The sequence below is a fragment of the Podarcis bocagei genome (genome assembly GCF_964188305.1).
Source record: "Podarcis bocagei genome assembly, chromosome: 6".
In the NCBI taxonomy this organism is placed as follows: Eukaryota; Metazoa; Chordata; class Lepidosauria; order Squamata; family Lacertidae; genus Podarcis; species Podarcis bocagei.
The window spans coordinates 84,939,642-84,965,582 of record NC_138130.1 but is presented as its reverse complement, the minus strand read 5'-3'; the positions used below and the strand labels follow the sequence as shown (position 1 = coordinate 84,965,582).

At 43.3% G+C, this 25,941-nt stretch overlaps 1 long non-coding RNA gene across 6 annotated transcripts; it reads left to right on the top strand.

The window, feature by feature from the left end:
• The first annotated feature begins 8,952 nt into the window (after window positions 1–8,952).
• LOC308589866 lies at window positions 8,953–25,150 on the top strand. Of its 6 annotated transcripts, none has more exons than XR_014009509.1 (5): window positions 8,953–9,236; window positions 10,129–10,206; window positions 18,250–18,334; window positions 19,214–19,392; window positions 24,946–25,150. It is a non-coding gene; the product is annotated as an uncharacterized lncRNA (long non-coding RNA). The 6 variants fall into 6 exon arrangements; XR_014009510.1 differs by having other exon boundaries at window positions 8,953–9,295; XR_014009511.1 differs by having other exon boundaries at window positions 8,953–9,384.
• Window positions 25,151–25,941: the final 791 nt, after the last annotated feature.

Genomic DNA, 25,941 nt, shown 5'->3' with positions numbered 1-25,941 from the left:
GGTGGGGGGGAGCAGTTCTAGGATTCCTCCTTAGTATTTGGTTTCATTGTTCAGATATTTTTTTCCCCATCCTTCATCAACATAGTTGTCTAAAGGGGGCTGGGTAACTTACAGCAAAGGAGATTTTAGCATACTCCAGTGTAGAGCTGATTGAACTGTTTGAACACAAGATAATGTACTATATGTAAGCTACACTTTATTATTTCTGGCACGACTTATAAAAATTCAGCTGTGTGTGAAGTTCAGTCCTCCCCCTCCCTTTTAAAGACACTTATCAAAACTGTCTGCACTACATGAAAGCAAAACACATGTAAGGATTATTAGACAAAACGGGGACCGCAAAGCAACTCCTTGAGAGGAAAGATGTACATGACACCCTAAGTGCATACTCCAGCAAACTGTGTAAAAATAAAGAGTCATTAGAATTGTTTACATTAGAATGGAAACTTAAGAGATCAAAAACCTCTATGTGCCTCATTTTATCATCATGCTGCCTTCTAAACCCAGAGGCCTTGTGTGCATGGTAAATTAGGCACCTTAAAAAAGCGACCTTCTCCAGCCATTGCGCAAACCTCAGATCCCTTCTCTTCCTGGTAGTGGCTATCCAGATATGAGACTCAGTCTCCCTGTAGCAGTTTCATGATTGGTTTCTGTGTTTCCATCAGTCTCATGGCACACAAAGCCACCTGGTCAGTGTGGTTTGAGAAGGCAGAAGCCCAGGCTGACTATTCATTTTGGCTTAACCTCCTTGAATGATTCCCCTAGGGCCGTCTTTAGCAGATGCAGTGCCGGGGTGCAAATATCCTCCCAGTGTCCCCAAATTACCATAGCTGGTGGCCATAGCTGCACACTGCCAGCCATCGGGGGGGGGGGGCGCAACTCTCCTCCATGCTGCTGCGGGAGAGCAATCCCCGCAGAGGCTTGGGAGTGAAGCTGCACCCCTCCCAAGCCCCCGCAGGAGAGCGCAGCTTCCCTCCCAAGCCTCCTCGGGAGGAGAGTGATCCCTGCAAAGGCTTGGGAGACTTGAGAGGGAAGCTGCGTGCCCACCAGCCATATAGTTGGCAGGGCGCAGCTTCCATCCTAAGCCTTTGCTGGGATCGCTCTCCTCCCGAGGAGGTTTGGGAGAGAAGCTGCATGCCTGACAGCCTTATGGTTGGCAATGCGCAGCTGGCAGGCGTGCAGGGAAAGGGGAGGCCGCTGGCAAAGCCACGCGACTCCCCCACTTGCTGGGGCACCCCTGAGAGGCCGGCACCGTGGCGCGACGCACCACTAAGCCCTATGGGAAAGACGGCTCTGGATTCCCCTATATATAAAGCTTCCTGCACGTATGAAACAGGGAAGAGCAGGCTAGCCTTGCTAGCTAGTTTTCTATGTGCAGTGAGTTTCTTGTTTGGAGGAGCATTCAGAGATGCAATTTGAAATGGTACAAATTAGGCAAGAGGCACACAACTCGGTTCTGTTGCTTGTGCCACTTGGCTAAAAATTGTGCTCTTAGACTTAAACCAACAGTTGCTGATGAACAGTGGTTCGCAGAACTGACCACCTGATCCCAATCCAGAAAGCTCTATGTACTGGATGAAAGCGTTCAGCCCACCAATCCAACACAAGCTGCTGAGAATCACAAGTGGACTTTGAATAGGCATCTGGTCGGCCACTGTGAAAACAGCCTGTTGGACTAAATAGGCTTTGGTCTGATCCAGGAAGAACGTAGGAAGTTGCCTTATACAGAGTCAGGCCATTGGTCTATTTAGCTGACAGTAGCTCTCCAAGATTTCAGACACAGGCCTTTCCCAGCCTTAGCTGAAGATGCCAGGAATTGAATCTGGGACCGTTGGCATACAAAGGAAGAGCCATGACCTTATGATCTTAAGTCTGTGAGTGTGATTCCCAACCCAAAGAATGATACCTGCACAGAATTCTCTCGGATCATCACTGCAAGATCAGGGCGGCTTTGTTTTCTTCATTTGCTGATTATCCATCTCTGAAAAAAATGGATGTTACTCATCCTCTCCAGATGGCTGAAGAGGAGTAGGTGGATGCATGAAGCATGTGTAGTCCTGGATTCTGTTTTTCACTATTCTGGGCACCATAACTTAGGCAACATGTTGGAAGAGGCAAGCCCCAAATTTCAACCCTATATTTTCAAAACACTTTTTGGTAGCTTGAGGCTAAATTAAAGCTGGAACAGTACTTTTGCAGTACTATTTGTCTACCACAAAAGGGGTCATTTGGCAACTTTCAGGGAATGAATTCTTACCATTCCTACGGGCAAGAAGTTCTCTTCCTCCACCCTTAAAAAGCCAGCTTTGTGCCACTCGAAGCAGCTTCACAGCTGCATGAGCAGCATTCCTTTTCTACACTGGAATGCCACAAATGGGAACAGCACTCCATTGCAGTTCTGGTCTTACAAAGGTGTCTGCAGTTCAGGTGTTGCAGCACCACTGAGTGAACCACTTGCTCCAACTTGTCTTTTGAGCCATTGCCTCTCCTAGGCCCTATCCCCTTTGGGAGAACAGCAATTTTTGAGGAGCCAACTCTCTGGCCTGTACGTGGATATTTCTTCTGTGCACTAGGAAAAATTGCTCATGAGGGTTCTGGTTCCATGAGCCCTGATGCTATGAGATCTGGTCCGACAGGCTCTGTTCACTAGCCTTTGGCTTAGTAGCCTCCTGGCCACCAGCCTCAGAATACGGGGACTGATCTGGCTCCTTAGTTGGTGATTCTAAAGTCTCTGACTTAGTGTCAGGGTCGCTGTTGGACCCATGACACAGGTGTATTGCAGGGAAGGTAGAGGGATGCCCTTATTAGCATGGTGAGCTGATTTTCTGAGCAACTATGAAGAATGTATACAATATATGCGCTCTTCATGGCTAATATTCTGTTGTGCAATTCCCTTGCTTTGTTGTGCCTGAGGATAAACTGGCATAGGGATGGAATTGTAATATTGTAATATTGTAATATTCGTCAGCTTCTGTTACCGTTAGTTCAGTATAGGACAGGTGTTTTGTTTTTTTTTAATAATAATAATAATAATAATAATAATAATAATAATAATAATAATAACCACAACAGTTTGAAGTTAGGTCTGTGATAGATTTCAGGTTAGATTACTGAAATGCTCGCCACACGGAACTGCATTTGAAGATGGCACATCCCTAGACCTCCTTCAGAGATGAGCCTACTGTAAAATATTTTATAGTTTATAAAACGCCTTCCAGAAAAAGGAAACATGAACATTTAATGAAATGTAAGGGACTTCAATTGCACCAGTATGTCAATTATTTTCAAAGCACATGAGGCTTAGACCCATTTAATTCATCAGAAAATCGAGTTCTTGGTTCTCCCATTGAAATTTCCTAAAGAGATTCCCATGAGAGATCTCTGCTGAGCTGATTTGCTCTGAGCTAACATTTTTGCTGTGCCTGCTGCTGCTGTCTTCCCCAAACCATTTTGAAATCTCTTGCCCACAATCCTTGCAAACAAAGTCAAGCATGCTTTTTGCTCATCAGTCGGCACCTTAGAGGGTCAGCGTAAGTCTGATGTAAACCAGCATTTTTTTAGCGATGGCTAAATGAAACACATTCTTGTATGTTGTTTGCCAACTTTATTTTTTCTTTATGTGTGTAAAAATGGCAGGTTTTAATCGTACCCTCATGACAAATGTGTTATAGAAAGCCAGACAACTGAAAACCTGATGCAGAACATGACCAAAAAGGATTAATCAAAATTAGAGCTAAAAAACCATATTGCTAAAATTAGAGGTAAATCTATTGCTAAACATCCAATACAGTAATATGCTTACTGCAAGCTTCTTTAAAAAAAAAAAAAACCAACCTCAGCATGCCTGGTATATCAATACCTTGCAGGGATTGTGTATTAGACTGACATTTAAAAGAAATCCAAAAACTCTTCAACAGGCTTAAGAGGAACTGATTTATTCTCACAAAATGGTATAGAGTAGACTGAGATCTGACGCCTGTAAGGCAATGTGGACTGATAGCTGGACGGGCCAAAAGGAGCAGGTTCAAATCTCTTATGTGAGGGCACAGCATGCCTGCAGGGAGGAAGATGGAAGTTCCATTGCACAAGCAGAAACTCTTGCGCTGACAGAACACATTAGTTGGATACTAATGCCCACTTTCTCTCTCTTTTTTTTTTTTTAAAAAAATATTTATTAGTTTTCCAACAAATTAAACACAACACTACAAAAAACCAAAAAAGACAACAATACAATACAATACAAAAAACACTACAAAACACTAACACATACAACTGACAAAACAAAACAAAAACCATTTAAAACACAGTCCAATTTCAGTATCTTATCTTTCTTTCACTTATTTCCACGACCTCCTCATGCCTCCCTTTTTGTATTCCACTTCTATTAATTGTTTCACCAATTCCTTTCCATCTTCCTCTGTTTTCTATCCTATAATTGTCTTAACACATTCTAACCTTATTTTTCCCTTTAATACTCTATTAATCTATTTATACTTAATTCCTTATAACATTTCTACTAAAGCCATATAACTTCTTTCCAACATTTTTCTAACATTCATTAATTTTACAGTATTTCTGTATATAGTCTTTAAACTTTTTCCAGTCTTCTTCCACCGACTCTTCTCCCTGGTCTCGGATTCTGCCAGTCATTTCCGCCAATTCCATGTAGTCCATCAACTTCATCTGCCATTCTTCCCTGGTGGGTAAATCTTGTGTCTTCCAATATTTCGCGATGAGTATTCTTGCTGCTGTTGTTGCATAGATAAAGAAAGTTCTATCCTTCTTTAACACCAATTGGCCGACCATGCCCAGGAGAAAGGCTTCTGGTTTCTTAAGGAAGGTATATTTAAATACCTTTTTCATTTCATTATAAATCATCTCCCAGAATGTCTTAATCCTTGGGCACGTCCACCAAAGGTGAAAGAATGTACCTTCAGTCTCATTACATTTCCAACATTTATTATCGGGCAAATGGTAGATTTTTTCAAGCTTGACTGGTGTCATGTACCACCTATAAATCATTTTCATTAAATTTTCTCTTAGGGCATTGCATGCCGTAAATTTCATACCTGTGGTCCATAACCGTTCCCAGTCAGCCATCATTATGTTATGTCCAACATCTTGTGCCCATTTAATCATAGCTGATTTCACCGTTTCATCCTGAGTGTTCCATTTCAACAGCAAGTTATACATTCTTGACAAATTCTTGGTTTTTGGATCTAGCAATTCTGTTTCCAATTTTGATTTTTCCACCTGGAAACCAACTTTTTTGTCCAATTTGTATGCCTCCAGTATTTGATAATAATGGAGCCAATCTCGCACTTTGTTTTTCAATTTTTCAAAGCTCTGCAATTTTATTCTGTCTCCATCTTGCACCAGAATTTCCCAATATTTCGGCCATTTGGCCTCTATATTGAGTTTTTTCTGTGCCTTCGCTTCCATTGGTGACAACCATCTTGGGGTTTTCTTTTCTAACAAATCCTTATATCTTATCCAAACATTAAACAATGCTTTTCTAACAATATGATTTTTGAACGCTTTATGTACTTTTACCTTATCGTACCACAAATATGCATGCCTACCAAATATATTGTTAAAACCTTCTAAATCCAACACTTCAGTATTTTCAAGAAGCAGCCATTCTCTCAGCCAGCAAAAAGCAGCTGATTCATAATAAAGTTTAAGGTCTGGCAGGGCAAATCCACCTCTTTCTTTGGCATCCGTTAATATCTTAAATTTTATTCGAGGCTTCTTGCCCTGCCAAACAAATCTAGAAATATCCTTCTGCCACTTCTTGAAACAATCCATCTTATCAAAAATTTGCAATGTTTGGAACAAAAATAACATCCTTGGCAGCACATTCATTTTTATCACAGCAATTCGGCCTAACAATGATAACTTCAAATTTGTCCATACTTCTAAATCCTTTTTCACTTCAGTCCAACATTTTTCATAATTATCCTTAAATAAATTCACATTTTTAGCAGTCATGTTAACCCCTAAGTATTTCACTTTTTTAACCAATGTTGGTCCTGTCTCCTCCTGAAACTTCTCTCTCTCATTCATAGTTAAATTTTTCTCTAAAACCTTGGTTTTCATCTTATTCAACTTGAAACCTGCAACCTGTCCACATTCTTGAATCAGTTCCAATACCCTTTTAGTACCTTAACAAATTCAAGGTCAGTCCCAAAGTCTCACGGTTTTTTATCTTGTGACTGGAAATTCTCCTAGCCCAGCTCTTATAAAGCAACCAATTTCAAAGACTTCCACTAGGGGGAAACAGTTTCTATTTATAATAGTCAATTAGTATCCTCTTTCAAACACAAATCCGAAGTTAGTTTCAATTTTTCAGTTACTTTTACTCCTTTTTAGAAACAGCCGGAGACAATAGAAACAATGTATTTCTCTTATTTTACTAGCTGTCAAAGAACGTTCTAAGCACTGTCAATGAACATTCCAAAACGTCGGTCCTGCTAGCAGCCCGTTTCCAGGGTCAGAGCGGCAGTATTTTTACTTTCATCACTCTCTCCTGCAGGTATACTCTGTCCACAGCTTCCCCCGCCTCTTCTCCTGCCACCAAGGGGGGGTTTTATACTCTTTACCAATGGAAATTTAGTCTTTTACAAAAGGCTTTCCAAGACTTTAGCTTGCAGCCTTATTGCTTCCGTCTATTTACAAATGGGGAAGGCGGACTTCCTGTGTTGAACCTCCCTGTTTCAATGCCAAATTAAAAGTTCAAAGTCCAATTCTCCCGCTTCCGCTCTACTCACGGGTAATTACTTTGAAGTCAAATTGTCCACAGGAAAAAGTCAGTGCTCTCCGGCAACAGCTATGCGGCTTCACTCCGTGGAAGAAGCAGACGATTCGAAGCACCGCGCCGCTCACCCCACGTTGCTCCGGATCCCCGAAACCGGGTTTCCCCACGAGTAGGGAAGGCGCAAAAGGTGCCCGCTGAATCCCACGCTCACAGGCTTCTCCCGCCTGTGATTTTTTGCGGGTCTCCGCCTTCGCCGTGGCGGCCAGACCCAATTCCCACGGGGCAAATTCCTCCCGATCAGAGGAATTCCGCCATTACCGGAGGCACCTCCCCGGAAGTCTTCTAATGCCCACTTTCTCTCAACCTAACCTAACTTAACATCTATGAGGCTAGAAGTGGGGTGGTGCGAGACTTTCTGAATGCTCGCCTAAGCTCCTTGGAGAAAGGGTGGAATAGAAATACTATAAATAAGACAAATTTACTACATTGTCTTGGCAGTTGTCTTGATCCTCATGGATTCCAATCACGTATGTTGCTGTGGCTGCCCAGTTCCCCTTGCTCAATACCGGCAATGTTTTCTCGTCGTGGTCGATTGCAGATAGTTTTTGCTGTCTCCACCCTTCCCCCCCCCCATCCCTACAGAGCATTGTGTACCAGACAAAATGCATTATTGGCCAAACTTCACAATTACCACAGCAGTTCGCTTGTCCTACATTGTGGGGAAACCAGAAAAGACTTTCATCATTATTTATGAATTATTTATGTCAGTCTTAAGGCTGGGATGTTGTTTGTTTTTTCTGAGAGTGGTTTTCCTTCCTCTTTTGTCCTATGGTGCTTATGCTACCGGTTTGGAATGGTTCTGAGGTAAATTATTGAAACAATTACAATGCTCTGCTAAAGCCTTCTCTCCTGGGGTTTGGGAGTCCCCCACCCCCTTTCTCAGTCTGTATATGCACCATACATTTATATCACACTCACCCCAAAGAATCCTGGGACCTGTAGTTTGCCAAGTGTGCTGAGAATTGCACCTCTGTGAGGGGGAAACTACAGTTCCCAGGCTTTGGGTGGGGCTTTAAATCTATGGTGTGTAGGCAGCCCCAGTTTGCCTTCTAATGGAGGTTTTTTTTGGGTAAGGTTACCAGACATCCCCATTTCCCGGGGACAGTTCCCAGATTTACAAATCAGTCCCCTGACAAAATCCATCTATTTAGCAGGAAGTTGAAAAGTGTCCCCAGATTCATTGGGAAAAAATCTGGTAACCTTATTTTTGCTGGTCTTTGGCTGGAGTTGATGCAGTTGACCCATCTACTTCAGAACTGTTGGCATTGAACTGTACCAGCTCTACAGGATTTCCAACGGGGGATACCTGGAGATGCACCTCAACTGGAACTTTTCAGTGTTTTTTTTAAAAAATAGAACTGACTCCAGGTGGAGGTGCTCAGCAGAATACAGTGGTACCTCGGGTTAAGAACTTAATTTGCTCTGGAGGTCTGTTCTTAACCTGAGGTACCACTTTAGCTAATGGGGCCTCCCGCTGCCACCACGCCTCCACCGCACGATTTCTGTTCTCATCCTGAAGCAAAGTTCTTAACCTGAGGTACTATAACCTGACGTGTCTGTAACCTGAAGCGTCTGTAACCCAAGGTACTACTGTACCCTTCCTTCTGTGGGAATTTAGCTCCAATTTCTGTTTGCAGCCTTGGGTCCTTTGACCCTTTAATTGTTCTCTTTTTCCCTCCTAGAAAAACTAAGCAAGGCACTCTCTTTTAAAGTTTAAATAACATATAACTTTTACTTAGCGCACTTGCAAATTAAAATATGTGGGTAGGCGATACTTAAGTCGCTCAAACATCTTACACAGATTAAACTTTTACAGACAAACTTAACTCTCTGACTCTGAGGCAGACAGCAGCACAACAATTCATACCTGCTGCTCTGTTAAAACTGTTCAACTAACTGCCACAACTGCCACGGAGTGTATGGCATCTTAGTGTTTTACAGCTCTTGCGACTAACCCTTTACATATGCATTTTGGATGCTAACATCCAGTGGCGTAGCGTGGGGGTGCAGGGGGGGCCGGCCGCACCGGGCGCAACATCTGGGGGTTAGGGGGCGCAAATCCACGGGTTAGGGGGCGCAAATTACTTGCCTTGCCCCGGGTGCTGACAACCCACACTACGCCACTGCTAACATCCCACACCTGATGTTCTGAGCAGCAGTCTCTCTCTCTCATTCTTCCCCATTCACACAAATAAAAAGCAGCAAAACCCCTGAGAGGCAGCCACCTGACGACTGCCATTTTGTTTTCACCACAGCGCACCTGACTGACACACTAAGGATGCTGTGTGCCTGTGCCAGGCCTGGTCCTTAGTGCTTATAAAACATATTTCAAGTGGTAAAAAATAAAGCTTCACATAATTATATCTGAAATCCTTACAACAGGCTCACGAGGACCAATTATATTACCCCTCCATTGCAGGTAGAAGGCTGAGGCTGAAAGAATAATGGGGTGTTTCGGGCCACCAAGCAAATTTGCTGGTGAGATTTAAATGCATCATTTTCCAGCTTACACTTTCCAACTTGCACTAAACCTCACCAGCTCATAAAGACAGGGTCCATTTGATTCTGTATGTGTGGGTAAAATTTGGTTCATCAGCGATACGGGCAAGAAAACACTTGCAAGTCCTAATAACCTCAAACCCATTTAAATGGGTGTGAGCTTTCGAAAGAGGTGAATGGCTTGCCTTACGGTGCTGGCCCTACCATTAGGCAGCGTGAGGTGATGGAGGGGGAAAGCTGTGCGCACCCCCTGCACTCCCAAGCTATCTTGCTGCTGTTTGATGCAGTGAAGGCTGCTGTCCTGTCAGCAGTGTTGAAGTAAATTGAACTGCCGGTCCAGTGAGCTTTTGTATATTGAATGGAGGAGGCTGCCACCTGTGCCTCAGGCGGCAAAATGTATTGGGCTGGCTGAACTTACAGCTGGAAACCCATGCAGTTCACTCTTACGTTGTGAGGCTTTAAATCGTCCTGGGCTGGCAGCTTCCAGCCTAGAGCTTGTGGCAAAATGACAGAAACCACCCCTGCCTCTGAACCCCTAGTGACCTTGGACTTGGTTCCTTTTAAAATGCAACCTCAGGGTAGCCAACAACATTCCCCTCCTCCTTAATAATAAGTAGTGAGGACTGAATGGCACTAAGAAAATGTCTCCTTGTATGTATGATCGTTGCTAGGTAAATGTACAATACAAGTCATGGATGCCTGCACACTCTCACTGGAAGTTAGCAATTCATTATTTCTGTGCATAAACACCATTATAATGTACAAGAACACCATAAGTCTCTCCCTTTCCCTCTCTCTCTCTCTCTGACCAGGACATACAAGTGTCAAAGTTCTGCACCAGGTGACCTGTTCATTCAACCTGATTTGCTTGCACCAAAGTTTATGAGAAGGTTAGACAATGTCTGGTCTTTATTGAGAATTTGTTGTCATTTGTTTGCAGTGAGGTTATACAACACTGAGGATTCATCCTGATTTGCTTACAGCAATTTTATATGCCTTCCCCCTTAATCATTTGATCTTCCCACTCTTTTCAGTGTATTCCTGAACTGGAAAAAGTCTATTTTTTAAAGCGGATTTATTGCAACAGGACAACATAGCACTTTAATCATGCAAACCTACATTTCTGGTATGTGCTTAAATTTCTTCTGCAAAATGCCAACAGTCTGGAGGCAGCCTAAATGAATATCTAAGTCAGTGGTTCCCAAAAACCTACCCCCTTGCATGGATCACTTGAAAATTGCTGATGGGCTTTGCAGACTACCTAATGATCATTCTGCCTCGGCCGGATGCTGTTTGATTTGTAGTTGTCCTTTTTTGGCTGATTTTATTTCTTACATTGTGTTTTATTGTATTATAGTTTGAACCTCATATATTTCTTATTGTAATACAATAGAATATGATTTAAGAAAGAAAAGATGCAATAAAATAAAATAAAAATATCGACTTGAATATTCAGGCATGCTGCAGACCACCTGAATGAAACTCGTGGTTCACTGGTGCTCCACAAACCATAGTTTGGGAACTCCTGATCTTCAGGGACTTTTGATCTGCATGTGCGTAGAATGGGCACCTAGCTCTCATCTGGCATAGTTAAACGTGTGAGAGTTCAGCCTATTGTGCACAGAAATGTGAGTCTGAACATACGGAAGTCAGAGGTAAAGGTAGCACACCAATTTAGTGCTTATGTGGGTCTTCTAAATAGTTTGAGATGCAAATTAAATAGTATGCCCCTAGACATGCTACTTCTAAAAGCTTTCTCAGCCTACCAGTACATTACTCTGTACTCTTAGGATGATCAGGAATGTCAATCCTAGCCCACTGTGGCTGGTGTTCTGACGTAGGTCTTCTGAAAACAAGGGGTGGTGAATAGTGTCTTGATCTCCCCCTCCCACCTCCGCCCATATTTCCTTGGCTTGCTGTGTCTCTTCTGCTTAAGAACCGACTGAAGAGAGCAAAGAGAAAAGTAGGGAAAACCCAAACCTGTGGTGCCCCTTGAGTTTTCAGTGAGGATGAGTGAAGCAGAGCTATCTCACGTTTACATGTTTTCAGGCACTGTATACACTTAAGTTGTTTCAAGCTACTGCTACCTGTTGTTATTTGCTGTGTGGCAGTGCGGAATAGCCCTATAATAAATATATATTTTTAATGTACATGTAGCTTCAACTTTTATGATAACATATTTAGTTCTTTGACTGTATGATTCAAAAGTACCTAGATGGAGATAGGGTTACAAGTTTGCTGCATTTATTGCATGCAGGAACTGATCCATAAATATATCAACAGTGTTTCCCAGTTGCTGTATGAAAGATCTTGATGGATAATTTCCCCCCCTTTTATAACAAATTTATTTTCTTTGATGAGATGAGATACTACACTCCATTTTAACTTGGATTTTATGATATACTAACAGGGCAAAGTGCTGAGAAACCCCCCACTGTGTAAATGATTAACAGCTGTTCATTTTTTTTACATGTCTACAGGTTTCAAACAAATAAGGCCAAGAAGGCAAGCTATGGTTAAACGTAGAATACTTTGCAAAATGAGGCAAGGCCACTTTAGCATTGGACCTCATTAGAGGGGTCATCATGTTCTTTGCTTATGTAGGCCAAACTCATGACTTAGTCATGCAATTGTTTCATGAATATTCAGCAACAGCGATAATAAACTAGAGCAAACTAGCATGGTTCATCTTAAAACAGGTATGGGTATGGGAAACAGTACAACAAACCCATCATTGCCTGTGGTTGTCCATGTTCATTTCTTTTGCCCCATCATGGCTGCTGGTCAAATAGCTTTTGCAGGTTTAAGAAGCATTACAAAAACCTACCAAACCTGTTTGATCAGATATAATAGCGGGGGTAAAGTAAATTAATGGATACATCACTAACAATGAACATACACTCTTTAGCTCTCTGAAATACTATTTTGCTCTCCCAGTTTAATTTACTGCTCTTCCTCAAAGTTCAGCTTTGCTTCCCATACAACTTGTTCCTTACTAACTGCTATGAAAACTTGTTTTGCTCCCCCCCCCTTCTCTCTCACATTGACTTCAGAATAAATTTTCATGCAATAGCAGGAGCTTTCCCCTGCTCAACCTGGAAACACCAGGGATTGAACCTGAGACTGAGTACAAAGCAAATGTTCTGCCACTGAGGTCTACAGGTCTGTTGGCCTGTCCTTTTGAAAGTATGCAGAAGGCTGCTGTACTGGGTAGAAAAAAAATACCTCCTTTGCCAGCACGGCATGATCTATCCTTTCATAGCCAGCTTGCCCTGATGTGTTGGGCTTGCGATAGTAACATAGAAAGAAACTGTGCTTTCTTATCTTATTTGTACACCAAGCCGATACATGTAAGACATCCCTATGAAGACAATTTTAAGTGACCTCAAGTGGCAGCTGTATCTTGCGCAGCACCATTTGACTGCAGTGCCTGCGTGTGGAGAGTGAATGACTCTAATGCCATATCTACACTACAAAGATACAGTGGTAGTACTTCAGTTTGATTGCTGTGGCCTTTATTTCTCTCCCACAAACAAATTGGGCTATTGGTGAAAGGGACGTGGGTGGCTATTTATCTACTTGCACTTCAACGTGCTTTCAAACTGCTAGGTTGGCAGGAGCAGGGACCGAGCAATGGGAGCTCACCCTGTCTAGGGCTTGGCGATCAGAAGGTTGGCGGTTCGAATCCCCGGGACGGGGTGAGCTCCCATTGCTCGGTCCCTGCTCCTGCCAACCTAGCAGTTTGAAAGCACGTTGAAGTGCAAGTAGATAAATAGGTACCGCTCCGGCGGGAAGGTAAATGGCGTTTCCATGTGCTGGTCTGGTTCGCCAGAAGCTGGCCACATGACCTGGAAGCTGTACGCCGGCTCCCTCAGCCAATAAAGCGAGATGAGCGCCGCAACCCCAGAGTCGGCCACGACTGGACCTAATGGCCAGGGGTCCTTTTATCTTAGTTTGGTGAAGGTGCCGGGTCTATTAGAGATCATTATCCCCTTCCTCACAGACCTGCAGTTCCCAAGATTCCATGTGGAGGAGCAATAATATCAAGCCAGCTTAAGATATGCCCTTTGAGTCTATGAAAATGTAGTGTTTAGCCTATTGGTCTAATAAAACACTCCAGCTTTAGCCATTTCATTGATGCAATGTCCGTTCACTCTATGTTTTTGTGTTGGCGATGTATACCATATTTGTTTCAGCTAAATAATATACCAGATTTTGTCCCCCAAAATGTATTTCTTTGGCTGGCAGTTTTCTAGCTTCTTGTCTTTCCAATTATTTAGCATAGTAAGTTTTGAAATTATTAAACTCACACGATAAGGTAGCTAGATTCGTACAGCACACTGAAATGCAGAAACCTTGATAGAATCCAACATTTAAAATCATGTTTCCTAGGAAACAGTACTTTTTGTAAGTAACTATTTCCAAATTCCTTTATACATATGAGTTGCTCCCTACCCTCAGTGGCTCACTCACATTGATTGCTCACATGTTTGATATGCCAACTAGCTGCTTTCTTGCACAACACAAAGCAAGTATGTCTATTTTAAATCAGAAATGGTGGTGGTGGTTAGTTAGTTAGTTAGTTCATTAAATTTGTCAGTCACTTTACCTTGCCCAGGGCAACACAAAGCAACTTGCAACCGAAACAAATAGACAATAAACCCCACGTAAATACATTGAAAGAGAAATACATTAAAAACATCCCACCGGTTCAGATCACAGTGAAACATGGGATGCTCAGAATACTGGTGTAAACTGTAGGTGGTAGTTACGGGTACAAGGGGTGTGTGTGTGTGTGTGTGTGTGTGTGTGTGTGTGTGTCAATTTAAAAGCCATTGCACAAGACTTTCAGAGTTAGGAATAGTTTTCAATTCTTTTGCTCCAATTCACAAGAGAGAATCTTCTTAATAATGCATTTCAGAATTATCAAAAAAAGCTACCACCCTCCGACATTTCCAATTCTCCTGCCACCCGGCAGGACAAAAAGCCCGCATTTTAGTGAGGATGCTGTGCTTGATGCGGTGCAATAAAAGGTTGAAGGTAAATCTCCCAACAGTGTACTCTTAGCATCAAGCCTGCTCATTGTTCACAGCCACCTAGCAAATCTGTGTGATCTGAAATAAAAGTGAATGCTATGAAGAGCACTGCAGGGCACGGATGTCCAGATTCATAGCCCAAGCTTCCTTTTCCACCGCAGAGTAATTCTGCTGCCAGGGAAAGAATTTTTGACTAAAAATAGAAAGAAGTGAAGGATTCTCTGTTGTTCTGAGATGGCACCACCTCTGTATAGAGGTTGGCACCAGCCAGACCCAACCCCTTGCAAGGCCAGGATCTTTACACCCAAGCAAGGGTGTGGTAGGAGGGGCAAGGGAGGAATGTTTGGCTTGAATGCGGTGAAGCCTTGAACAATTGTCCAAACTGTTGTGAGAAGTTGTAGCCCTTCAATTATGTAATATAATTTATTTGGAGAGAGTCTCCCCCATGTCTCCCTCTTACTTACTTACTTACTTACTTATACACACACACACACACACACACAGAGAGAGCGAGAGCGAGAGAGAGAGAGAGAGAGAGAGAGAGAGAGAGAGAGAGAGAGCGCTCTCCATATCACCATAGTTTCCTTGCTAGAAATGCCAAGTTTCGGTGTGATTTTTATATATATATATAGTCTGCAGAAGAAACAAATTACTATGCACTACAAAACAGAACTGGCATTTCAAATTTAAAACAGATGACATCAGCATTGCACATGGAACCAGACACCATCAAATCATATGCCACCTCATAAATATTCAAGCTGGTGGGGCAAAAGAAATGTAAAGTGCATGGCTGGCCAACAGGGCTCCTCAGGGGCTGGGAGCAGGGCGGAGGGAGATTCCTTTCTTGGAGGCTTTTAAATAATGCATGTATGCAGTCCGTTCTGAGTAGCCTATAGGGAGGCAACTCAGCAGCGTCTGCAGATTTCTTTCGGGGTCTGTATTACACTGTGGTTTATGAGAATGGAGCAAATGAAACCTAGCGATGGTTCTTAGCGTAGTATAGAAATGACCATTTGACACAGGGATGGGGGAAACTGTTGGATATTGTTGGTCTCCTGCTCTCATCAGGCCCAGGGCAGCCTAACCAAAGATCAGGGAAGATGGGAGCTGGAGTTCAGCATCGTTTGGAGAGCCACGGTTTTCCTGTTCCTTATTTCGTGGAGTCCAAAAAGCAATGTGTGAAAACACGAAGAAAGGCCTAATAGCGGCATAGCTACCCCCAAGCACCGTTTTTATTGCACATTTGCGATGATTTGTGCTTTTGGAGTGGTCACATGTGACCCAGTTTTCTATACAGTTTGTGCCTTCAAGTGTTTTGGGGTGGTCAAATTGCTTCATTTCCAATCAGTGCATATCCCATAGCAGGGGTCAGCAACCTTTTTCAGCCATGGGCCGGTCTACCATCCCTCAGACCATGTGGTGGGACTATTTTTTTGGGGGGGGATGAAGGAATTCCTGTGCCCCACAAATAACCCAGAGATGCATTTTAAATAAAAGCACACATTCTACTCATGTAAAAACACGCTGATTCCCGGACCATCCACGGGCTGGATTGAGAAGGCAATTGGGCCGCATCCAACCCCTGGGCCTTAGTTGGCCTACCCCTGCCCTATAACACACTGCTGAAATCCTGTAACTTTCCAAACCACAAATGCTCTGGTTTATTTTTGAGACACTTTCTGTGGTGGGAAAACAGGGACATTCATTGGGGCAAGACCTGCTGCTGTGACTACTAGGACTGAGCTGTTTTGTTTCCTTGAGTAATGACGTTACTAACATAAGGTATTTTACTGCTGACCTATGCCTGACTCACTCCTGCCAACCTAGCAGTTTGAAAGCACATCAAAGTGCAAGTAGATAAATAGGTACCGCTCCAGTGGGAAGGTAAACGGTGTTTCTGTGCGCTGCTCTGGTTCGCCAGAAGCGGCTTAGTCATGCTGACTACATGACCCGGAAGCTGTACGCCGGCTCCCTCGGCCAATAAAGCGAGATGAGTGCCGCAACCCTAGAGTCGGTCACGACTGGACCTAATGGTCAGGGGTCCCTTTACCTTTATGCCTGACTCCAGCTCTGGACAGCAGGTCACCTCCATGCTTCTCCCCCACCACACCAGTCATTACAGGATTTGCTGTGAACCCTGAGAATGTCAAATCAGAAGTCTGACTGGATTCAGCAGGACCTACTCCAAGATTTCGGCCTTACATATAAATAAAAAGCACTACCCCAATGCACAGCCTTTGTATGGATAAGATTCCATTCATATCCTACTCTTAAATAGATCTCCCATGTAGCAGCTGATTAATTTCAGCAATGACGGGACAGGATTTGGTCCCTGACAATTCACTGGGGACTCCTAGGGACATTCTTGTCTAGACTGCAGGGCAATGTCTGAGGGTGCTGAAGTCTAGGAAACAATTTGTGAAAGGCAACTGAATAGCGGAGAAACAGGGTGCAGGAACAAAGGTATTTCTGAAATAATACCACTTAGAAGTAGAAGGGAAATTCCTGTGCGTGATGTGGATATAAATCTAAAGTTTGCGGTATCCAAACTAGATCACAGCATGCCTTTGGAAAGGGTCCATAGACGGGCAGCCGCTGTCAGAACCATCTGTTATTGCTGAATGCCTCATCATTCACAATACAATTTAGCATCCAAAGATGCTGAATCTTCAATTTCACTTTACATTCCCTGGAATTTTTCTAACCTTAGGTATCCCTTCCCTCTTTAATTTTGCTATGAGTTCATCAAATGTTTGCTCGGATTCTTGAAGGTAGGAAAGGAAATGAGCTCAGACAAGGCTCACAGCGGCATTACTTCGCCACGTGTTGCATGGGCAACAGGGAAAATGAACTCATTGCACAGAGAAGATATGCAGAACATTAAAAAGGAAAGATATGAAACGCTCTGTTTTGTTTTGCGCTCTGCAGAAAGCCTTTTCTGAACCTTTCCAAATCCTTCTATAATGAGACAGATATGCAACAATAATGAAAACACTGGGTTTTCGCACTCAATCCCCCAAATCCTAAAGGGTGGGCACTTCTGGCTGCTCACACTCAGGGACATTGGTTGGGGAGGACAAGGCATTCCTGTGAGAGACTTTGTGGGTTTTAATGAGTATTTCCTTGGCTCCTTTTAAGATCTGTGGAAATCCTAGCCTGCCAGGAACTAAGGGTGTTCAGGTGCCTTCATGGCTTAACATGAGGTTCTGTCTGTGACTGTTCTCTACAAATTCAAGCTGTACAGACTCTCAAGCTCAAGTGTAATTGCAAAGGAGGAAAGAAAGATAGCAGCCTGATCTGTGGGGTTTCATGTGATCATATGCACATGTTGTTAGACATTCCCTAATTCCCCAGGCAGAAAAAAATAATCTAGGGGCAGTGCTACTCAGTTTGCCATCCTTTTGCAGGATCTGTCTGCCAGATGGACAGGCATCTGACTGACACAGTTTCCAGTACCCTTTCAACAAAATTCTCCAGTATCCCTAGCTGCTGCTGAGATGATAGACTTTTTCAGATGGGAGAAGGAAACATCTATTTTCCAATATATGATTACTGCAAAGCTCTCTGCTTTGCCATATAGTAGCCATCTGAAACCTTTTCCACCTAGCACAGCTAACTACGAAAAGAGATTTTTAAAAAATAAAAGATGTTCACCCTAATTATATGCATGTATACTTGGAAGAATGTCTTACTTAGCCCCAAGTAATAGGAATGCATAGGATAGCCTTTGTTTATCTCAAAACAAGAACACTATCCTATGCAGCGTATATTTCAGTTTTTCAAAATTGTGTCGGTACCCAATAATGTATTGGGTTTGGCTGTGTTTAAATCTATTTTTGCTCTGTCCTTTTTTCTTTTTCTTTTCTTTCTTTCTTTTTTTTTTTTGCAACACAGGGTCTTCACTTCTGCTTTGTGCCAGCAGAGGATTTTTCAGAAGACAAACAAAGCTCCTGGGAAGCCTCTGCAGATTCCTCCCAAAGTGCGTAATGGAAACAGGTGAAGTGTAAACAACACGCTCACCCACTTGTCTCGTTCCTCTTAGAATATTCCAACAATGTCTTTATTTAGTGACAGTTTGAGAGATGCTTACAAATAAGTAGGTAAAGATTTTCCTATGGGTGAGAGTTTTCAAATACATAGAATAAATAATCTGGGACGGGCGTGGGGGGTGGGAATTCTTAAGATTGTGATCAAAAATATTTTGGGCAAAACCAGCACTATGTACTGGAAATAGTTGGATTAAATTTAGTACATTCGTTTTTAAGAAATGGACACCTGACAAACCAGAAAAATCTAAAAACAGAACCGTGATATACAGCATTGAGATATTTAGGCATTTCCTTCAAATAAGATATAATAAACCTATAATTTAGCTTCATGTGCATGTTGTGCTTCCAAATAATGTAGCTGCAGTATTTCTAATCAACACCCACCCATCTCATTATTTTCCTTTTACTATGCTTGCCATACGTCAAAAAAAATCCTGACATGACCTAGTTTGCGGGTGTAAAAATGGTGTCCGGATGTATGGCTACGCGATGGAAAAAGCAGTGGAAACAGCTCAAGAAGCTTAAAATCACAATTTTGGTGGGTTTTCTTTAAAAAAGCATTTTGCGGGTGTCAGGAATTTTATTCCACCTATTCACCAAAGTTGTTTCCAGCCCATGGGCCAAATGTGATTGCTTGGACTCTACCCAGGCCACACCCCATCCCTAGCCACACCCCCTACCAGCCCTGCTTTGCATTCTCCTTGCTAGTTTTTGCCTGGCTGAAATGTGTCCTTGAACTCTGGTAATGACTTTTGCTTGTTTGGATGGAGGGTAGAGAGACAATTGCTGCTGGTTTTTTGTACCCCCAGTGGGGCCATGACTGACTCCAGTTATGAAGGCTGCAGCTGCTGCTGAAGATGCTGGAAACCATCTTGCTACGGATCCTGAACTCTTTGGCCCCTCCCCTCTGCTTGGCTCCTTCCCACCCAGCCTTGGAGGGTGGCACCCAGACTGACTCCAGCTGCAAAGGTTGCTTCTGAGGCTGAAGGTGAGAGGCCAGAGAGATTTGGTTTGGAGATGATTTTTGCTGCTAGCTGGACTATATTCTTGGGTTTTCATTACAGTGGTGCCTCGCAAGACGAAATTAATTCGTTCCGTAAGTTTTTTCTTCTTGCGAGTTTTTCGTCTTGCGATGCACGGTTTCCCATAGGAATGCATTGAAAATCAATTAATGCGTTCCTATTGAAACCGCCTTCAGACCAGGTCCGGGGACAGTCTGTCCCCCGACCTCTTCTGAAGGCTGGGGGGGGGACAAGGGCTTTTCTTCCCACCCCCAGCATTTTAAAAAACCCCGGGACAGCGGAGGACTTCTCCGCTGTCCGGGGCGATCTTAAAATGCTGGCGGGCGGCATTTTAAAATCGCCCGGGACAGCGGAGGACTTCTCCGCTGTCCGGGGCGATGTAAAAGCCCCTGGGAAGGCAGGCAGGGGGGACAAAGACTTTTGCCCCCCACCCGCCTTCAGAAGAGGTCCTGGACCTCTTCTGAAGGCGGGCGGGGGGCGAAAGTCTTTGCTCCCCACCGCCTGCCTTCCAAAGCCGTCTGCTTCCCTGCTATCCCGGACTGCTTTTAAAATGCTGGCGGTGGGGAGCAAAGCCTTTCGGCCCCCGCCAGCCTTCCTGGACCTCTTCTGAAGGCCAGAGGGGGGGAAAGGCTTTGCTCCCCACCACCAGCATTTAAAAGAGGTCCCCGGAGATTTCCCTATGGGCTTTCTTCTTGCGAAGCAAGCCCATAGGGAAATTCGTCTTGCGAAGCGCCTCCAAAACAGAAAACCCTTTCGTCTTGTGGGTTTTCCGTCTTGTGAGGCATTCGTCTTGCGAGGTACCACTGTATTAGAATTGACTATAATCAGTGGGTTATTTAATTTTATGGTATTATTATATCACTAATACTCGGGGCTTTTTTCAGGGGGCACTCAAGGGCACCTTTTTTTGTTAAAAAGTGTGGCACTTACTGTAACAACTTCATGGTGAATACTGGCACCTATTTTTCTAGGGGGAAAACACTGCTGCTAATACCACTGCTACTACTATTAATTACCCACCCTTCACCTTAAGGTCCCATGAATGTGAGACATTCTATTAGGGAATTGTTTATATGACTATTTAAATTTTGTTAAGTTTTGTAGTTCATAGGGAGTTGTAATCCATAAATATTTTGATGTTGTGAGCCACTTTGAACATGGTTTGAGCTTGGAAAAGCAGCATACAAATAAATGATGGTGATGATTTCCAGTTCAAAATACCTCAGGCATGGAAAGGGCTTGGAAAGATTCTGTTTCTTTAACCTTAGGCTGGATTTGGTCCATGAGCCACTGGCTCTCTACCTCCTCCAGTCATTCTTTCCCAGGGCCTTCCATTGCCTTTCTTACACACCTGCTTCTCCTGCTTCTAAAAGCATTTGCTTAAATCACTGATAAGGACTAGGTACTTGATTAGGTATTTCTTCCAAAGTTCCTAGTTAGGCAGAAGACAATGGATAAGCAAACACGTTTTTTTAAAAAAGCTTTTACCACCCCCACCCCCCCCTTCTCCTAATATGCTCATCCTTCATTCTGCAAACCTTTTGGAATCAAATGATTGGCAGCTACAAGGCCACTGCTTTGCATTTTAAAACCAATCTTTGTCTTTTAATTAAGGCCTGTTGTAAGAAATGTCTTTCCTTTTCCACCCCGCCTGAACACCCCACCTTTAATGTAAACATCCTATTTTATTCATCCACAAGGCTCTTCTTATTTGATGTATGGTTTAATTATGCCTCGTCACTCACTCTTAGAGAGAGAAAGGGAATGGAAATTAGTTCTAATTATGCTTGCTGCTTATATCATTTTTGTTCTTCTAGATGAAACTGCCAGCCTCTATTATTTGGCGTTTTCTCTGAAATAAATAGCATGAGATGAATTAGCTAATTGTTATTTTTTCACATGATATATATATATACACACACACACACACACACACACACACACACATTTTGAATTGCTTTTCAAATGCACAGTGCTTTGTCACAATAAATAGCCTTCACGCTTTATGACATAGTAGCTTGTGTTAATGGACTTCTGTGCTGTTGGTGCATCTCCCAATTTGCAACTGTCTGTGAGAGGCAGACATGTTTCATATCTTCACAGAAGGTTCAACAAAAGTTTCTACAACCCCCAGAATTATTCTTTTAAAACCAGCTGCTGGGAAACTCGAAGTGTTCAAATTGTGATTTCCTGGTTCTTTATAGGCTTAGCATGTAGTTTATTACTTTTGGGGATCCCATTTGGACAGCTAAGCTTTATATCTGCATGGTAGCAGAGTTGTGAATCGCCCAGAACCAAAAAGCCAGTTCTCCATCTAACGACCAAAATATGTGTTGTTAACTGTTTAGTTCTGCCTTTGAATCAGAGGTGGGTTTTTGGTTTTTTGTCAGTGTGAGGGGCCTGACAATTGGGGGTAGTGGGCACGCACACACCCTGGTTGTTACGCACACACCCTAGTTGTCACGGTCTAGTTCACGGACGATCAAAGTCTCGGCAGGGGACGTCAGGACCAGGGGCAAGATGGCGGGGAGGGAGCAGGAACGGGGGTCCAGAAGCCAGGAAGCCAAGAGTCTGAGGGTCTGAGGGGTCAGGAAGCAAGGAGTCACAAAGTCAGGGGTCCAAGAAGCAAGGAGTCACAAAGTCAGGGGTCAGAGGATCAAGAAGCAAGGAGTCATGAAGTCAGGGGTCCAAGGATCAAGAAGCAAGGAGTCAAGAAACCGAGGTTCAAGGATCAGGAAGCAAGAAGCCCAAGGCAGGAAGCGTGTTGCTGTGGCAAAGAGCTGAAGGGAAATGCTGACCTTATATCCCTTCCCAGCTCTTGCCACCAGGTGCTGTGAGTTACCAAACGGCCTCACATGTGCGGCCACACCTTGCCTCTTCAGAACAAACTTAGGAAGGCCCCAGTCCTGCAAAGTCCTATTGGTCACAGGGCCTGGCTCCTGTACACACACCTGACACTGGTGGTCCAAGGTGGCTGTTCCCCCCACCCCACAGGAGGGAAGGCCATTGAATCAGGATCACAATAAGGGGCAAAGGGTTAACACCACTGCCCTCTAGCCACCATACTAGAGTCCAAGGCAGGGCTGAAATTGCAGGACTATGGCTCTGAGTAATCAACTTGCTCCTAGAGAGGCTGTAACCAGACTGAGCCTTTGGGGCTGATTAGGTGCTGATTCTCTCCAGGCTGCTAGAGCATAGGGGAAAACCAGAACCACAACAGCAATAGATACCAGGGGTGGGGTACCCTCTCCTCCCCACACCCTGAATCTCCCAGTGTGGTGTAGTGGTTAAGAGCGGTAGTCTCGTAATCTGAGGAACCGGGTTCACGTCTCTGCTCCTCCACATGCAGCTGCTGGGTGACCTTGGGCCAGTCACACTTCTTTGAAGTCTCTCAGCCCCACTCACCTCACAGAGTGTTTGTTGTGGGGGAGGAAGGGAAAGGAGAATGTTAGCCGCTTTGAGACTCCTTCGGGTAGTGATAAAACGGGATATCAAATCCAAACTCTTCTTCTTCTTCTTCTTCTTCTTCTTCTTCTTCTTCTTCTTCTTCTTCTTCCCCCCCCCCAATAACTGGATCTCTTTGAACTGCTCCAAGACTACCTGAAGACTGAAGGAGTGATGCTTTGCAGAGAGTGTTAGAATTGACTAAGGAATTTGAATGTTCTGATCCAAGTATTGGATCTCTGAGTGACCAGGACCATTCTTAGACCATTCTGCCACAGGGGATGCAAACTGGATTTTGCTGTCTCAAATTATGTGGTGACCAGTAGACAGACTAACTCCATATGAAAAACAAGAGAGAAATAATGATTCACTGATGAATGTAAGCACCAGTAAATAATTATGCTTTTTTACTTTATGAAACTCTGTTTTTCCCTCACTTGGTACAAGTCATCTGCTCATAATCTGATATACAATTACACTTTGCAGTGGTAAATATCACACACATCATTCCTTGATAGTGGGAGTTTAATTTTCCCATCTCTTTAACTAAAATTGAAAGCTCACAAGGAACTAAAGTGCACTGCAAGGAAAGAACTAGGTATCACTCAGGAGTGAACTTTGCAATTCTCCGCTCTTCAGAGCCATTTGGCAAAATACGGTCTGAGTCATCTACAACTAGAATTGCTTTTTTTCCATGGTGGGGGAGGCGGGGGACAAATTTACAAGCTGTGAATTAACTTTTCTAACTGAATGTTATGGACACTGTCCTCACCTCAGGCCGCAGTGTGATTACTGGGCCTGATTTTTTTAATAAAAAAACCAATAGTGAAAATTATAAAAATAGCATCTATAAGGATGAGCCAACTTATTAGATTCCCCTTGGAGGGAAAATAAGTTTTCTATCTCCAATCCAGAAATTTGCATCTTCATTTCCTTGAGTTGCCTCAGGTTTTGTTGGCATGGATCAATTGCTACATGACTTTTGTTATGCTAATTACCGCTAATCATGCGTGTGGTAATGTAAAGCTGCCTTGCAGTCACCCATGCCTTGCTGTCTTCTTATTTATTTATTGCATTTATATCACACCTTTTCATCCAAGGAGCTCAAGGTGGTATACATGCCCACCCCCATTTAATCCTCACAACAACCCTGTGAAGTAGGTTAACCTGAGAGGCAGTGACTGGCCCAAGGTCACCCAATGGGGCCAAGTTGGTATTTGAGCCCTGGTCTCCCTTGTCCTAATCATTGTACCATACTGGCTCTCTTACTGGTAACTCTCTAGGGTCTCAGACAAAAGTCTTTCCTCTCACCTAAGGACCTTTTAACTGTACCTCGAGTTACAGTCCCTCCCGGTTGATATGCACCTAGTACCACAACCATGTCTTCCACCATGCTTTTCTGCCTAAAGCTCTTGCTAGAACCACATCTCCCATAGTCCTCTGCACCACGGCACACTCTTAACCAGTTTTCTCCCAACATGCCTTTTGACTGCTCCTGCTACCACCTATTTGTTGGAAAGGAAAGAGCGTGATGAGCGAGTGTATTTGAAGGGGTTGATATTTGGGGGTTTGGGGATGTGGGAGGGGAGCTGCAAATCCTTCTCTGGCTCACATTGAAATCCAAACCAGAAGAGGACTTTGGGGACTCATAAAACTTACCTCTTGTTTTGAGGCAGGCTTTATGAGTCTTCAGTGTTCATATCTGAGTCTGGCTTGGCAGAATTTTGCAGCATCTCCAGCTAAGTGCTCATTCCTTTTTGCAATTAGAAAAGAGAGAGAAAATGAACACTCAGGACAGTTTCAGGTCTCAAAACTCCTAAAGGTCACCCTTTTGAACATATTGGTAAAGTTTCTAAATCCTTCAGTTGCAGCACAAAACCCATGAGGATGTCTGGCCCAGTCATTCTGTCCAATTGATTTTCGTTAGCTTTCTAAAGTGCATGTTTTCTCCAGCTCATGTTTCAATTTGTTGTTCACCTCATGGCCCTCTTGACACCATATAAACTCCGCACAAACACTGTCATCATTAAATGTAATCTCTTTCTCCATTATTCAAGGCCCTATTTATCTTGCAGCCCCAGAGAGACCAGCCAGGATGAATTAATGCTAACAGCTCTAAATCTGCAGATAATCTCTAGGGTTATTTTACCATACACAGTTCCTAGAAAGGTCCTTGTCAACCACTTGCTGCTCAGCTCCAGGTCTGGAAATCATCACAATTCAGAGCACGTTCTTCGAAACATTAATCTTTGCTTGTTTTTAATAAACCTAGTCACAAAATTGGTTTTGATTCTTATGCATTGCTAGAAATTTCAGCAAATGAACCAGGAAAAACTGACTTTGTGCAAAGGTATTTGATTCCATAACTCCCTCATAGCAGCTCCCCTGTGAGGAAAAGGTGGGAGGAGTTTTTAGTTTAGAGGAAAGGCAAGTAAGATGTGACATGATAGAAATTTATAAAATTATGCATTGTGTGGAGAAAGTGGATCGAGAAAAGCCCCCCCCCCACACACACTAGAACCAATGAAGCTGAAAGTTGGAAGATTCAGGACAGGTAACAGAAATTACTTCTCAACGCAGCACATAGTTAAACCATGAAACTTGCACTAATTTGGTTAGTTACTCTGTGCAGGCTCCAAGGCCTCATCAGGAATAAAGTTTTTTATATCATTAACTCAGTTTGAAGTTACAGATAGGTAGCCGTGTTGGTCTGCCATAGTCAAAATAAAAAAATTCCTTCCAGTAGCACCTTAAAGACCAACTAGTTGGTCTTTAAGGTCCTACTGGAAGGAATTTTTTTATTTCAGTTTGAAGTGAGTACCTACATGAATGGCAGAAGACAAAACAGGGCCAGAGTCAAAATTAGACAGGTAGCAGCACGCTACAAGGTCACCTCTTTCCAGTCTCTTCTTCCTTCCACTCAATCTCTTTTCCTTCCTTCCTTCCTTCCTTCCTTCCTTCCTTCCTTCCTTCCTTCCTTCCTACCTACCTACCTACCTTCCTTCCTATATAAAATGAAGTGCTGGTACTCATATCTTGATAAAAGTGGTGTGGGTGCCAACACAAAATGG